The sequence below is a fragment of the Conger conger genome, chromosome 3 (genome assembly GCF_963514075.1).
Source record: "Conger conger chromosome 3, fConCon1.1, whole genome shotgun sequence".
NCBI lineage: Eukaryota > Metazoa > Chordata > Actinopteri > Anguilliformes > Congridae > Conger > Conger conger.
In genome coordinates, this window is record NC_083762.1 from 22967684 (window position 1) to 22984572 (window position 16889).

The window sequence follows — 16889 nt, forward strand, 5'->3', positions numbered from 1 at the left end:
TCACACTTTTCCCAATGCTTAATAGTATGCTACCACTGCATCATGTTCGCTCGTTCTCAGAGAAAAGCACCTGTTTTGCTTAGCGCGTCCGCGATGCGGTGCGCGGCCTTGCGTGGACTTGGTGGGCGCGCTCTTTATGACAGGTCGGAGGAAAAAAGGAAGAGGGGGAGTACTAGGCAAGCGAACGAGCGTACGAGCCTGCGCTCGTCAGGGAAGAGGGGGGTGGGGGGGTCCAGCTGCAAAAAAAAAAAAAAAAAAAAAACGCGTAACAATGGCAGCATCGAGCACCTTGTAGATGGTGTAAAACAACCGAAGGGGCGCCATAAATTAGGGATGTGAGCACAAACGACATGACTGTACTCTGAAATCTGGAAATCTTATGGAAAATGGAATGGTTAACGTCCTAATTTGTTTCCTGGAATACGAAGACTGCTGTAATTTAAAATGGAGTGGTAGGGGGGAGCGAAGCGCGCTGGCTCCATCACCGAGAGGCGCGTCCACCTGCTAGTACTGGAAGTCCTGGTCCGGGGAAAATATGGAGAAGTGCCTTTATTGAAGAAAAAGACACATTTCTAATTCTGTAGAAAGAGGAGGGGGCACAGGGATCCTGGCGACGAGGAGAAAGCACAGTGTGGGTGCATCGAGAGGTAAGTTGGATACTGCGGTGGCATAGAGCACGGATGGTAGGCTATGCTTTGAACGTGGAGATGCACACTACTGTAGCTGTATCCATTACCATTAAATATGTGAAATGGGCCTTTATTTGTCTTTGTAGCGCACATTACACAAACACAGCGTAGTTAGACATTAGATATTCATTCTGCCATTTTTGCGGGATTGCTCAGCCATTATCTTCATTACAATACTTTTTGCGCGGTGCAGCACCGCAATTGTTTTACGATCCTCTTAAGTCCTGGATCATGCTACAATTTAGACTACGCTTCTAGTGGTACAGCGACATTTGAATAGTGTACTTGCAAACTTGCATGACTTTTTGAAGGTTTAGGATGTTCCGGTGTACACGCCAGACTATAATTTGGGATACAAACAGCGTTTTCCCCATATTTAGCACAGATGCAGCACTGCACGTAGAGCTGTATTCCATGTCTCATGCCCGTCGACCTTTATCTAGCGAGGTCTTCCAATAAGCTGCTTGTTTCAAGAACAGTGAAATTTGGCGTGTCCTTTGGTGGATACTAAATATCAAAGCTAGAGTATACAGTAGGCTACGTGTTTTTGCAAAACGAGGTGAACACTGCGGGTCGTTTAAGGGTGTCCCGAGGTAAATCATTGTTGCTGTGGAGCTCTGCGTCTAGGTTATATTGGGTTTAAATGTAGAAGAGGTTCTGCCTCCCTTATTCGCTGGATATCAAATGGGCTAACGCCGCGTGGACAGTTTGTGCAGGAACTGATTAACGGGACAGTAGAGATGTGTAGTAAGTGCATTTTCATTTCATTTTATTATTCACGCACACAAAATAACTACAAATAAATAGAATGAAGAAACAGCAATGACTATAAATTGCACTTGTTTAAATTGACAAAATTGGAACAAAACCGTCGAAGTTGGTGGGTTTCAGTTTGAATCGTAAGGGCATGAGTGACAAATCAAGAGTTGTATGAATGTTTGTGCGCATTTGTGAGTGCCTAAGATGTGTTTTTTGTTGTGACAATGGAAAGTGATGGTCCGAATGAAATGAGAATTATCCGCAACAGTAGACAAATTGGTATCTTCTCAGGGCATCACATTTTTCAGGTGCTCATACCTGTGAATTCAACTTCACATTTTCGGCAATTGCCAGTCTATCTTAGGTAAAAACAAACGGAGATTCGGTCTTTAGATTCAGACTAGTCAGTCCTCTGTTTGCCTGCTTTTCCCAGTGATATTTGGTTGAATTAGTGTGTGTGCACATACAGTTTGAAATACAGTGTGTCCTGAGTGTTATAAAATATGATTGTGTCCACTTTTAACTTTTTTATATCATTCATGTTTTTTTTCTATATAACAGCAGTAGTCTACTATTACTATATGCTTAGAAAAATAATATGTGAAATGAAACATAGGGTTACTGCATAAGGCCCCATATTTCTATATTATTCCATTGTAAATGCTGCCCATAGGACTGCTTCATCTGTATTTGCATCACTATTATACAGGAACCAATGATGGTTTTTGAGTTTTCCTCACTTTGACACTTTATCTCCGACAAAGCTCAGATCACGGAAATGAGGTCCTGCTGATGGGCATTGTCAAGACCCAAGCCAGTTGCTTTTATTGGCGTGATGGTGAGTGCTCTTGGATTGCTGTAGGTCACTGACACATTAAGTACCCAAGTCTGCTCAAGGCAGCGTGCCGGCCATTTTGAGCAACATCCAGAGCTGAATTGAATTGTGTAAACATTTTCTAGCAACCTGGAGATTTAAGGCCTTTACTCGAGGAGGTGTGCTGCAGTCTACCTTTGTACCTTTTCAGTGATATAGCAATGGTAGAAAATTTACGGCCCAATATTTGTCTGTCCATATTGGCCAAAGTAGATTACACCCTCGTTTACATTATAGCACAAATTGACACTGCAGCCAAGTTGTCATGTTTCCGCGAGCGTGAAAGGAGTTCAGCGCCTTCAGAAAGCATTCACTCTCATTGAACATCTTTAGTAAAAACTTTACATCTAAATGCATTGAAATATTTTTTTCAGCTGCACAAGTTCAGCATATTTGTGAAGGAAAATATTTTTCATTCAACATATATTTTCAAAAAATGAAACACATTTCTCATTTAAAGAGGTATTAACCCCACCCCCGCTACCAGAGCCAGTACTGCCTTTAATAGCATATAGCTCGGATGTTTCTTGGGTGTCAATGAGCTTTTAACATTTCAATTTTAGAGTTGTCTTCCATTTCTCAAGTTTTTCCTCTTTCTCTATTTCTCTGAATACTGACCATCTTTGTTGAAGCCATTGCTTTGTTGTTTTGCAACATGCTTTGGATCTTTGTCCTGTTGGAACACAAATCGATGAGATGGGACGGTTTTAGAAAGTTTTAGTGGTGTGTACTGTACAGTTTCGTTGGGTAAAGGTCTCTAGAAGAAACGAGGAGTAGTTACAGAAACATTTTACTTGGACGTTCTGAGATTTAAATTTGGATGTTCTGAGCTCTCTCCCATCTTGTCTTGTTTCAAGTCGGCTGTTTGATGTAGACTGGGCTTTAATGGTAACAAGTGTCCGAGTCCCTCATGCTGAAAAGCAACCCCGTAGCATGACACTATCACCATGCTTGACAGCAGAGATGGTGTTACCTGGTTTGCTCCAAACCATTGTGCTTTGCTTTCAGGCCAGCTAAACTTTGCTCTGTGACATGGCTTCTGGCAAACCCCAGGCATGATTTCATGTTGGCCTTTCTCAGAAATAGCCTCTATCTAGCCACTCTCCTGAAGAGGCCAAATCTGTGAAGTACTATAGGGACTGTTGACCGCAGTAGTTTCTTCCATTTCATCCAGTGAGCTCAGTTGTAACTGGCCTCTAGGTCACTTGTCAGACAATTGCCCTTCCAATGCAGTTGTTCAGTTCATATTTTTTCTATGTTGCTAAAATGGAATACACTTTGCTTCTAGGAAGGTTCAAAGCTTTCCCCATCTGTTTAGGTGATAACCTTCTCCAGCTTTTTGCCTCCTAACAACTTAATCTCAATATTCCATGGGCAGTTGTTTGGTCTTCATGACAGCGTGACAGATCTGACCTGCTGTTTCAGTTGACTCACAAAGTCAATGGTATTTACAGTGCTCAGCTATCATGAAATTGAACTCAGGTTTGACAAGTAGACCTATTTAGCGTGATCACGAAAGAAAATGGAATACACCTTGCCCAAAAGTACATATAAGCTCTTATAATTAAATACTTTTAAGGTTTTTGTTTTTAGTATAATTCTGAAGACTTCAATTTTTCCCTTTTTCTATTAGACGGTTACCTATATAGTAGTAGGAAAAATCTGGTTTATATATATTTAAATTAGACTGTTACATGGCAAACATGAAGGAATCAATACAGAGTAACAACGTTTTGAAGGCACTATGAATGAGAAGAGAATTTTATTCATATAACAAAATATTTCAATTTGCTAGAGTCTCTGTATTGCTTTGCTTGTGAGTTTGGCTGGTAAAAATGCTAAACTGAAACTACGTAATAAATGAAAGATGCTCAGATGACTATACTTGTGCTACTTTTTGAGTGTGACATTTTCACAGAATGTAAAGCTTCAGTTGTGCATCAAATGCTTTGCACGTCTGGTGCATGTGTGTTGTGGCATCATGTTGGTCGACCACATTAACCAGTGTTAGCTTATTAGCTGATAACGATACATTTGTTTTACCATATTATCGGCTTATTGATACAACCTTCATATTATCATGCATCCCTATGAAATGCAGTAGCCTAATATTACAAACAGCATTTAAGCTTTTTCATTAGTAGTCTTTTGCAAGTATATTTATCAATAGTTGCATGTAGGGTTCAGATTAATCACAATCAAATGATAGCTAGCCGGACACGTAATGTTTATAATAATTATTGTGTTCTGGAACTATGTAATCTGAAAATGATCAACAATGGTGCCTACGAAAAGTCAAACAAGTAGCCTAACAAAAAATCAAACAAAAAGTGAAATTGAGTTTACAAAGTTAAGCAGATTCTTTCTCTTACCGACAATGTTCGTTTGCATTTGCGCCCTTGGGGCCTAGGTGAGCCCCCTCCTCCCTCCAGTTATATTTTCACGTTATTGATCTGTTAAGCAAGGACTTCACCAAACAAATTGTCTCTTGTCTTTTGCATGGCCAACATTCAGGCTTAGTTGTGTGGGTACAGCTTGTGCACCCTTCTCCATTTACATTCTATTTCCTTTAATCTGCGTTGAGAGCATATTCTGTGTAGGCTGGAGGAAAGTGCAGAGCAGAGATATCACAACATGAACACATTTTGCTAGCGGCCAAAATACGATACAATTTAGAGAAATTAAACAATTTTAAGAGCATAAACAAACCATAATAAATAAATCTTTCGTTAATGGTGTCATGTAGCTGGAATGTGTGTAAAAGAAACAAACATGAAGTCCCATTGGTCGCATGTGATTGGTGTGTTGTTCACAGCATCGGGTTGCTGACACCGTCAAGAAAAAGAAGATATACTATAGTTTCCTTTCAGTGATAAACTCCACATTTGTGACCAAAATGAGGTAGATCAATACTGTGGCAACAAACCGCGTTGTGAATCATGAAGAATATTGACTTACAGGGCCAGAGAAGTGATGTGCCCTGGAGATTATTGATCATTGCATCCCCAATGTACCTGATAGCAGTATGAACTGCTGCTGAACAACCTGCCACAGCCTGGCCCAGCCCACAGTAGAGCGGGCGGCGGATTGTGACTGCGCAGCTGTGGCTTAAGCAGCCGGGCGCTGTAATTAAGCGGAGGTAAAGGCCAGGGGAGACTGAGGGCTTATTTGATTGCTTTTTCAGCACCCGAGGGGACAGAGCTGAGGCTCCTCCTGCGGGACAGGAGTTCCACAAGCTGACTGCGCATTGCTGCAGCGCACTACCTACACCCACACCTACCACGCTCGTACACTCTGTTATACCCCCAACACCTGCACTATACCACACTCGTACACTCTGCTATACCCCCAACACCCACACCTACCACACTCATACACAGTGTTATACCCCCAACACCTGCACTATACCACACTCATACACTCTGTTATACCCCCAACACCCACACCTACCACACTCATACACTCTGTTATACCCCCAATACCTGCACTTTACCACACTCGTACACTCTGCTATACCCTCAACACCCACACCTACCACACTCATACACTCTGTTATACCCCCAACACCTGCACTATACCACACTCATACACACTGTTATACCCCCAACACCTGCACTATACCACACTCGTACACTCTGTTATAGCCCCAACACCCACACCTACCACACTCACACACAGTGTTATACCCCCAACACCTGCACTATGCCACACTCATACACACTGTTATACCCCCAACACCGCACTATACCACACTCATACACAGTGTTATACCCCCAACACCTGCACTATACCACACTCATACACAGTGTTATACCCCCAACACCTGCACTGTACTACACTCATACACAGTGTTATACCCCCAACACCTGCACTGTACTACACTCATACAGTGTTATACCCCCAACACCTGCACTGTACTACACTCATACAGTGTTATACCCCCAACACCTGCACTGTACCACACTCATACACCGTGTTAAACCCCCAACACCCATATCATAGTGTACCACACTCATACAGTGTTATATCCCCCACACCCATACCACAGTGCACCACACTCATACAGTGTTATACCCCCACACCTACACTGTACCACACTCATACAGTGTTATACCCCCATACCTACACTGTACCACACTCATAGTGTTATACCCCCAACACCTACACTGTACCACACTCATACAGTGTTATACCTCCAACATCCATACCACAGTGCCCCACACTCATACAGTGTTATGCCCGCCACACCTGCACTCTACCACACTCATACACCCACACTCATGTACAGTGCTATACCCCCCAAACCCACACCCACCCTATACCACACTCATGTGCAGTGCTATACCCCCCACACCCACACTCATGTTCAGTGCTATACCTACCAAACCCCCACCCACACTGTACCACACTCATGCACAGCGTTATACTCTCACACCACACTCATTCTGTCCTATCCTGTATTCATACCCAGCAGATATCTTGGACACTGAGACAATGCCAGCATTTCTAAAGGCCACTTAAAAGCTATGAATACAGATCATTGATTCCTGCTGGCATGAAATGTATGATTTTATACAGCGTGGCCCAATAGTTGACAGAAGGGTGTCAGTGTGTTGTTTATGTGACATAATGTGTCAGATTCAGTAGGTCCCTTACAGCACTACCACTGCCTTTCGGGGTCAGTGATTCCTGGGTTGTCTTGCTGTCCTCTTCACCAGCCCCCATGCTCCCGTGTTTCTCGATCCTGGCAGAATGGCCTGCCTCTACCCCGCTCCCCTCCCAGGCAGATTGGCACGGTCTCCTCACACTGCTGTGAGTGGCTGGCATTCGCTTGAGTGCATGTCCTGGCATTGTGTTACCTGTATCTTCCCCAGAGCCAGTCAGCTGTTGTTCTGGGTGTCTCATGACCTTTGGGGAAAAAAGAACAGCTGCGCTCTGGAAAAGAGGTCTCTGGCAATGTAAACAAGGTTCAGTCTCTGAATGGCTTACTTTACACACTTTCCCTTTGTACTCAACACCTTCCCTGACAGTATTTGACACCCAGGGTACATGGGTATACAAGCATGCTTCTGTTACATGAGTTTAAATCTGTGCTTCTGTAACATGGGTATACGACCGTGCTTCTGTTACATGGGTATACGACCGTGCTTCTGTTACATGGGTGTACGACCGTGCTTCTGTTACATGAGATTACATACATGGTTCTGTAACATGGGTATACAGCCATGATTCTGTTACATGGGTGTACGACCATGCTTCTGTTGCATGGGTATACGACCGTGCTTCTGTAACATGGGTATACAACCGTGCTTCTGTTACATTGGTGTACGACCGTGCTTCTGTTACATGAGATTACATACATGCTTCTGTAACATGGGTATACAGCTATGATTCTGTTACATGGGTGTACGACCATGCTTGTTTTGCATGGGTGTACGACCATGCTTCTGTTACATGGGTATACGACCGTGCTTCTGTAACATGGGAACACAACCGTGCTTCTGTTACATGGGTGTACGGCCATGCTTCTGTTCTGTTACATGGGTATACGACCGTGCTTCGGTAACATGGGTACACAACCGTGCTTCTGTTACATGGGTATACGACCGTGCTTCTGTAACATGGGTATACAACCGTGATTCTGTTACATGGGTATACGACCGTGCTTCTGTAACATGGGTATGCGACTGTGATTCTGTTACATGAGTTTACATCCATGCTTCTTTTACATGGGTGTAGATCGGCTTATGGCCCCAAACAGAAGGCCTCAAATTTAGTCATTATCAGGGAGAAGCCAGATTGGCATGGGCAAATCAGACAGTAGTGGCATCAGGGCATCAAGGCCAAAAATCACAGTGCAAAAGCTCTTATCGCTTTCTTGCCATCAAATGTGACAAGAGGAAATAGCATATCACTTCAGAACTATATATTCAAACTATTAACTGAAATATAGCAGGTACTGAGAAGTGGCTAGATTGTTGATTAAAACATAACTTCCTTTTTTATCATTACATGACATTACATTAATGGCATTTGGCAGACGCTCTTATCTAGAGTGACGTACAGTTGATTAGACTTAGCAGGAGACAATCCTCCCCTGGAGCAATGCAGGGTTAAGGGCCTTGCTCAAGGGCCCAATGGCTGTGCATATCTTATTGTGGCTACACCGGGGATTGAACCACCGACCTTGCGGGTCCCAGTCATGTACCTTAACTACTACGCCACAGGCCGCTATCATGAAACAATATGTAGCAGGGACTGATACCTTTTCATTGTTTTCAAATATTTTATAATTATAATGATTGCTAGATTTTACAAGCACTGAGATGCTGGATTTGCAAACACAAAGCTGCTGGATGTCTTTTTTTATGGCCTATTCAAGATACAGGTATGCTAATTTGCCTCTAAATAAAGACCCACAACACTGGTCTTTTTTCCCATGCCTGTCTGTTGGGTGTAAATGTCATGTACAAGTAGTGAATGAAAGCAATGGAAACAAAAGTTGTCCAACAGTGAAGGGATCTAGTGGCTACATAATATTGTGGGGTGAATTTTCCGGGCATGGTTTGACTGTACTCAAATGTGTTGAAGACATGGTCAGTGTCAATCCTTACTTGACAGTGTGTAGTCAGAGTGAGAAAGTTCAGTCAGCGTGAGTTCATCCCATGTTAACCCTCCTATTATGTTGGGGGTCAATTTGACCCCAATCAGTGTTTGAAATCTCTTAAAAACCAGTTAACCCTATTTTATATTGATACTGTATGATTTTAGAAATGTTCTAACTTGGTGGGATTAAGTAGTAAAAATGCAACAAACATAATTCTATGCAAAGTCCTGTACCAACTTGGCATACAAATGTGTTCTGCAGCGTTATTTTGACCCTGTGTAACTGTATAAAATGTAAGAAAATATACAACCATTTAATTTTTTTTGCCGATAATTCTGGTGGCACTTTTCCAAACAGGTGCCCAAATTTCACTTACTGTTCCTTAGGCTCTAAAATTAGATGTTTCTCACAGATTATTCATATTTATGGATAAAAGGCTAGTAATTGGGGAGACAGTAAGACGGTGACACACTACATGTCCATTGCAATATTTTTCTGTTTATTTCGACCGTTCAATTTGACCCGAAATGTAAAACCCGTTCATAAAATCTGAACATAATAGGAGGGTTAAAACATTTATTTCTTGGACAGACATGTGCTTTTCGAGATTCCAATGGCTCCCTTAATGCAGCATGCATAGTCAGCCAGTGGTTGCAAGACCATGTGATTGTTGTTATTCATGTCCTCCTGAGACCCTTTAGAAAAAGGTTGAGATATTTTTATGACATAATACAAGTGTCTTGGCTGACAAAAACACATTACAGTGAAAATATATTTTTTAAATATGGTAAATTGACTGCATTTATATAATGCTTTTATCCAAAGCACTTTACAATTGATGCCCGTCATTCACCTATTCACACACACACTCACAGTGATAGGCTGCCATACAAGGTACCAATCAGCTCATCGGGAGCAATTGGCAGTTAGGTGTCTTGCTCAGGGACACTTCGACACACCCCGGGTGGGGGGTGAAATGGGCAACCTTCCAGTCGACCGCAATTACCTCCTGAGCTAATGTCACCCCCATATATTCTGAACTTCAGTGCACCCCAAAATATTCTTTATTTTGAATGTCCTCTACAGTTTATGCTTTGAAATGGTAGAATAGATGGTTTTAGCCATTAAGAGCAGACATCAATGTTCTGTACAGGGGACAAAAATGTCCAGGTCTTAGCAGGATATGTCACAGTCTTCTCAGTCACCAGATCTGAACCCAGTTGAGCATTTATGGGATATTCTGGAACAGTGCCTGAGACATCCTGTGGAACAGTGCTCTCATATTCCTCCTGCAGATTTCCAGACACTGGTATACTCTGTGCCATATAGCATATGGGGCAACACCCTATCAAATGACTTTACACGCTTACATTATTTATACTTATTTTATAACCGTAGATAAGAAGTTTTAAAACAGCCACACAGTTTCTTTTTTTAGATTTAAAAAAAAATTGTTGCCTTTAGCATCCTTTTGCATACTTTTTCAGTCAGTTTATTGAAAATGTGGGTAGGCCGGGGGAACAGGGGCATTGTGGTGCAATGGGGCCTTACAGGAGCAGGGAGAGTATGGTCCCAGAGGAGGGGTGGGGTCTCAGGGGGTTTGAACAAGGGCAGATCTCCAGTGAAAGCTGAGTGGAGGAATGACAGGAGCCCTTTGTGCTGCCTGCCCCTTGATGCTGGAGTCTCTAGTTTCATGCGCTGACATAGTTTTGGGGGAGGAGATGGCTAGTGGAGTGCAGTATTTATGGGAACTAAACAAAAGCAGCGCACTGCAGTTCAGTATGTTTCCTCCAGTTTTCATTCCAACCTTTTATTTGATCGTTTTTTGCCTCATTAGAATTTACAATAATTTACCATCTGCAATATTCAGCTTTCAAGTTTTAAACTTTCCCATACCTAAGGTTTGGTGAATGTCGATTGTATTCATCCCATCTTCCTGTATTAACCATGAGCAATGATAAGTAACTGCAATTTGAATAATATCATAAAGCATCACAGGGGATGTAGGCTTCTGTCAAATACATTGTTTGTAAAATACCCATAACGTTAAAATGGAATTCTTATTCCTGATTTAGACCAGACAATATATGTATATTTAAATTAAGATCAGTGCAAATGGATTCAGTTTGCTAGTCAGTTGCTTTAGTTTGATTAGTTTGACCCTACTGAGCTGCAAACAGTAGTGCACCTTTATTGGATATGTTGGTTGTTTCCTGTGCTTGCTTTTTTTTTTTGCTTTGATTGAGCATAGTTGTAGTGGTGCTTTATGAAAATGCTTGCTCTACATTCCACATTTCTATTTAACTTGTTTGACCCTTGTTTTCTCATTAAAATCACATCAAACATATTTTATTTGTCTCTGGGTGACAAATAGACATTGAAAAATATATTGAATCCAATGTCAATCCAAGTTGTAAACTCTCATGTTTCTCTCATGTCATGTTTTTGTATTTTTTATATAATATTTCTGCCTGGTTTGCTGTTTTTTGATGAACCAAAAAACCTCCTCTCTTCTTTCGTATGTACACCACTGCAACATTGCTCATTTGTATTTAGAGGCGCAGTTACTTTAATTTGTTTTTTCATTCACTAATGTGTTTGTTTAAGCTGTAAAAGGTAGGATGGATCTGTACTGAAGTGACATGTATGTTAACTCCATTACCTTCGGACTCCATTAGCATGCTATGGGGAGTAATGTGGCCTCCTTTTGAGGTTCAGAAATAATATAAATGCTTAGAATTGCTTAGAATTCTTCCCCAATTACAGTAACACCAGTGGCTACAGGAGCTCATCAAAGACTCAAACCTTGCGATTTAAAACATATTGAACCAAAACAAACTTTAAAGAAATGTTTTCTGTCATTTTCAACAACTGACTGCGTTGCAACTTTAGCCAATGTTTTCTGTGACGAACACCCGGCTGATCAGTAATCTGCCCCTATTTCCCCCGTATAATTCACCTGAATTGATCATTTCACAGCATGCCCCCGGACCTCCCAATAGAGCTACAGTTCTCAGGGTCTATGCATTTCAACCCCCCAGTATTCAACTGAACACCCTAGGTGTCTAAAATGTAATTATAGGCACCTGAACAACATAACAGGAACAGAATTAAAGCCTGTTCATGTTGATTAATGATTTTCTATCTGTTAAAATGTCTGCATAGAGCCCGTCCCTCGTATTGAGTCAGTGTATCTTTTTCGTCTTATAAAAAATGAATGCCCTTTTTTTGTATGCACACTTTTCAAGGCAGTTATTGTGGTCTATTCTGTCTGTCTGTCATTTAGCCAATCAGACACCCGGAAATGTTAAATTCCATTGAACATTCTATTCAATGCATTTCTATCTAGTGTTCAGCATGCAGATTTAGCCATAAAAATATATGGCAATATATGTTGATCCTTCCTCAGATATATTTTTTATATAAAGTATTATTAAAAATGTATTTTAGTGCCAATGATTAATGATGGAAAATACATTTCACATAATATGTTTTTTTCTGTGGGGAATTTCACTTAGCCAAATTTCTTCATTTGGAATACATAATAAAAAGTACATCATAAAAAGTAGATTTTAAATCTCAAATGAAGCATCAAGAAAACTCATGAATAATGTATTCAAGATATACAGGAATGAAATGTATGTTCATATCTGTATCCCCATATCTACATTTTCTGGGATAAGACAGTAGGCTGTCCCTGATTTTTTCCCATTTGGGTAAATATTTTTTGCTGGAGCAGTGCAGGATAGTACCAACTCCTGAGTTTATTTATTTCCATTTTAAGATGAACCCTTTCCTTCAACAAACTTAGTTCTTTCACACATCTGTGATGCACCTGTTTTCTGCTATGCTTGGCTGTGTGGGTGTGTGTGTGGGTGTTTGTGTACACATACTGTACACGCATGTGTGTGTGTAAAAACAAGATGTAGAGGATCCTCACAGATGCTCTCGCCATGACATGCACGCTCTCGAAGAAAAGAATTGAAGCAACTGCAAATTAGACGACCACAACTCCCTTCGTAAGTTTAATGCTGCTGCATTCCGGAGATAACCCTCTCCGACAGAGCACGAACACAAAACAGGTCAGCGTTGAATTTCGGTTCAGCAAACTCGGTAAAGGAGTTGCAATGAAACAGCCTCCTTTTAATTCAGGTTCACTGCATGTTAGGGCCAGGGAGAGAGGGTATCACACAGAGTGCAGCCTGTAGTCTGCTGTGCTGAATGGTGAAATGTGATATATGCAGGACAACACAGGAAACTTAATGCAACATCCAGCTCCAGTGATTTCAGCAGATTTAAGTTCCCGCATTTGAAAAAACAGTTTGGAATGCGGATTTTATATCCGTCCACACACTGTTGAAAACCCCTCAGAAGAATGATTATTTAACCCAAACAACTGTGCCTTTAACTGGTCGAATTAGGTTATCCTGTGTTAATAGCCTGATTTTCTTTAGCATAGAGTGTGGGGGAGGATCATTGAAGGAGATATGTAATGCTCATGTGGTCCAAGGACACTTTATCCACAGATCCTCAGCATGCTGGAATCAGCATGCAGGAGTGTATCAGAGCCTGTCAGAGGTCTGTGCTCTTAAGGCATCAACAGACTGATTTTATTTTTTATTTTTTATTTTTTAGCCAAGTCTCACTGGGCTATGAAGTAGCGAAGCGTGACTCAGTTCAAACAGGTCCCTGAGTCCAGGCTGGGTATCTTGCAGGCTCAGGCCAGGGGGAAGTGTGCCATTCAACTACAGAGAGCAGGCTGCCACTGTAAAAATAGTCAGGCTGAACACCACCAAAGCCTGATAATCTCCCTGTCTGTCATCTGTATGTCTATCTATCTATCTATCTATCTGTCTTATCTATATATCTATCTATCTATATATCTGTCATGTTATTCTGACATTCCCCCATCAACCAATCTGCCTTAACTTTTTAATAGTTTCATGTTAAATGCTTGTGAAATTTTGTCAGTGTCACAGCTGAACTGTGTAATGCCTGTAGGTGAAGTTCCAAATATATTTTTGTTTGTCATTTTTGCTTGATGCTTATGTGAGTTCTGACACATGAAAGCAGCAGTCTGGTGCTGGGCTGAGTAAACTAAGTGCAACCCACACACTCTATATTCTCCCAAGTCTCTCTTTTTTCCTTTTTTTTTCGGAGCATAGATTTGCAGCTTAGATCCAGAGTGTATCTGAAATCAGGTCCCAAGACATTGATGCAGCTTCTTGGTGATGTGTCTATAGTTATAATGCAATGCTGTCCTGTCACCACTCCAATTTCTCCAGTGGTGGTCAGTAGTGTTGGCATTCTCTGTTTGATGAAGCCATTTTTGACTGGTGGGGTGTGGTCTTTGAAAGGGTATAATGAACAAATATGTATGTGAAAGAGAGAGAGCTAGAGAAAGAGAAAGAGAAAGAGAGGGAGAGGCTGGGTTAATTGTCATCTTTATAACATGAGAGTGCTAGAACAAGCTAGTGGCATCAATTGTCTCACATTTTTATTTATTCATGCTTTCTTTTAAGGTGGCCTCTGCTGTTAAAAGATTGGCTTAAAATATTCAAAATACAGTACTAGGAAAGAGTTATCATTGGGGGACAGGAGAACGAACCAGCTGTACATGTGTTGAAGAATATGCAAAGATGGATAAGGACAAATTCAGAGGAAATAAAATTGTATGCTGAAATAGTCTAATTATCATTCGGATTTACACTCCAAACCATGTTCCAAGCCATTTACAAAATATTCACTGTAATATCCCCGAAACAACTTCAGTACTTCAGTGTCACAATAAGGTATCTGCTCCGGGTGTCCATGAAAACTCTTCCACAAATAATTCATTTTCTGAATCCCTTGCAGAATCATGGGTAATATTTTCATTCAAATCACCAATCCAAATTTAAATGCAAGACTGGGTGATATCCTCTATAACAAAATGTTATTTTTTTGCCAAAGGAAATGAAGTGTCTTGCTCAGCAGTCATGCTCATTTGATTAAAGAGCTTACTTTGGTCATAGTGGGTGGAATTATGTGTGAGGATGTAGAGTATGCACTATTCATTGCATCAGCAGGCATTTCCCCCTCTCATTAAATGCTATTTACTGAAGTGAACTAGGTACTTGTAACTACTAATAGGTTTCTTGGTAAATAAAATATTAATAATAATAAAACCTACAGTAGGTGTAAAGTGAAAAGCTGAATTGCATTGTAATAGCTTCTATATCGACCAAAAGTGTTTTTCTTTCCTTTTTCCACCAGCAATGTTTCATTTCAATTTTGTACAGTACAGTTACAAAAGACAAATGAAACACTAAGCAAGCTGACTAATTTAAGTGGTTTATTTTTAAAAAATAAGTTTCAGACTGGCGCACTACTGTTGGCATGTAATAAAATAAAACAGTAGTGAATAAAAAAATTTAAACATAAGCTTAGTAGTTTACATAGTAATATAGAGAACTTAAGGTAGGATGTAGTGGTTTTTGCAGATGACACTCCCAAGGTTGCTTGGTTTACTTACAAATAAATGGACCATTTGCAACAGAAATTTCACTTGACCCCAGAATATACAAAATGGGCCCCTCCTCTCTGCTAATGTCTTGGAATATTTCATATTTGTAATTTCAGCTTTAAATAAGGGATTTTTAAATGGATAAATATTAATTAGTCTGGTATTTTTCATAAAGGGCATCTCCCTGAAGAGGGGCGACAGGCTCCCTTGAGACATCTCCTCCTCTTCTCCTAAAATGACAGCCCCGCCAACATGCGCATACACACACACACACACACACAGGCAGCCTCACATACATACTCACTACTGGTGTATACGTACACACACAGACACACAGATGCTTATTTGTTCTGTACACTCCCACGTACTTATTTAGATTTAGAATGACCAGAAAGCTTATGCATAGCAGAACATAATTTACAATTGTGCAGACACGTCCTCCCTCTCTCCAATTCAATTCATTTTCCTCACATTAAATGGGATTATGAGAGATATTCGGTGCAATTTTATCATTTAGTACAGTGAAGGAGAACTAGAGTGTGCCCAGTAATGACAGCTGCTTCATTAGCTACCCTGGTTCCAGGTGAACTGGTAATGAAAATCTGGGTGCTCTCAGAGACCTGTTCTACCCAGCAGAAGGCACAGTGGGGATTCTGTATGTCAAAGATGACAGGGGGGAGGGTCATTGATTGACAGCTTTTCATGCACATCACCACAGTGTAGCATTCTGTACATATGGGAACATGTACATAAAGGCACACCTTGACTGCACTTATACACCAGATAGAATTAGCATAGATACATGCACTCGATGACTGCTTCCTATTTTAGCACTCGGCAGGTAGGCGGATAGCTTGAACTGCGGAGGATCTTGGTGCACCGAAGTCTGAGTCTAATTAGTGTGTCTAATTATGTCTTTGTGCAGGAAATTTTCTCAAATTAGTGGTATCATGCAGAATGTGAGGAGGCTCATTAGGGTTGTCATGAGAATTGCGAGGAGGTGGGATTGGATGCTCGTGTGAAACGCCTGTAGACTGGACCGCGTTTCCAACGGGGCCGAAAAAAAAAAACCAAAGCAGGTTGCATTGGTGAATCAGCCTCGGTTAGGCTTGTTTTGATGGTGGGGCATCTGCAGGAGCAGGAGCTCGGAGCAGACACCGCCCGGTGCGGCAGCCTTCGCGGCCTCTGCGGTCGTCCAGGAGCTCCGACTCCGCAGCGTGCCGAATATGGCCGACGTCGGGAAAAAAAAGCCTCCGTGCCCCCTACCCCCCCCCCCCCACGCTCTCTCACCCCCACGTTCCCTCCCCTCTCCCCCTGCTTTGAATCCACTTCCCTTTTCCCATAGATTCCACCCAGCAGCCCCCTCTCTGCCTCTGACGAGAGCACACGTCCTCTGTGCTCAGCGAGCTGGCGGCCTCCCTCCCCCCATTCACAGGCACGCAGTAATTGGTATTC

General features: G+C 41.5%; 1 protein-coding gene across 1 annotated transcript in view; it reads left to right on the plus strand.

Annotated features, from left to right (window-relative positions):
* The first annotated feature begins 518 nt into the window (after positions 1 to 518).
* Positions 519 to 16889, plus strand: part of LOC133124869 (neurite extension and migration factor-like) — a 71623-nt gene continuing 55252 nt past the window's right edge. Inside the window, exon 1 of the mRNA XM_061236406.1 lies at positions 519 to 647. The gene's annotated coding sequence lies outside the window, so the exon portion shown is untranslated. The remainder of the gene's footprint in view (positions 648 to 16889) is intronic.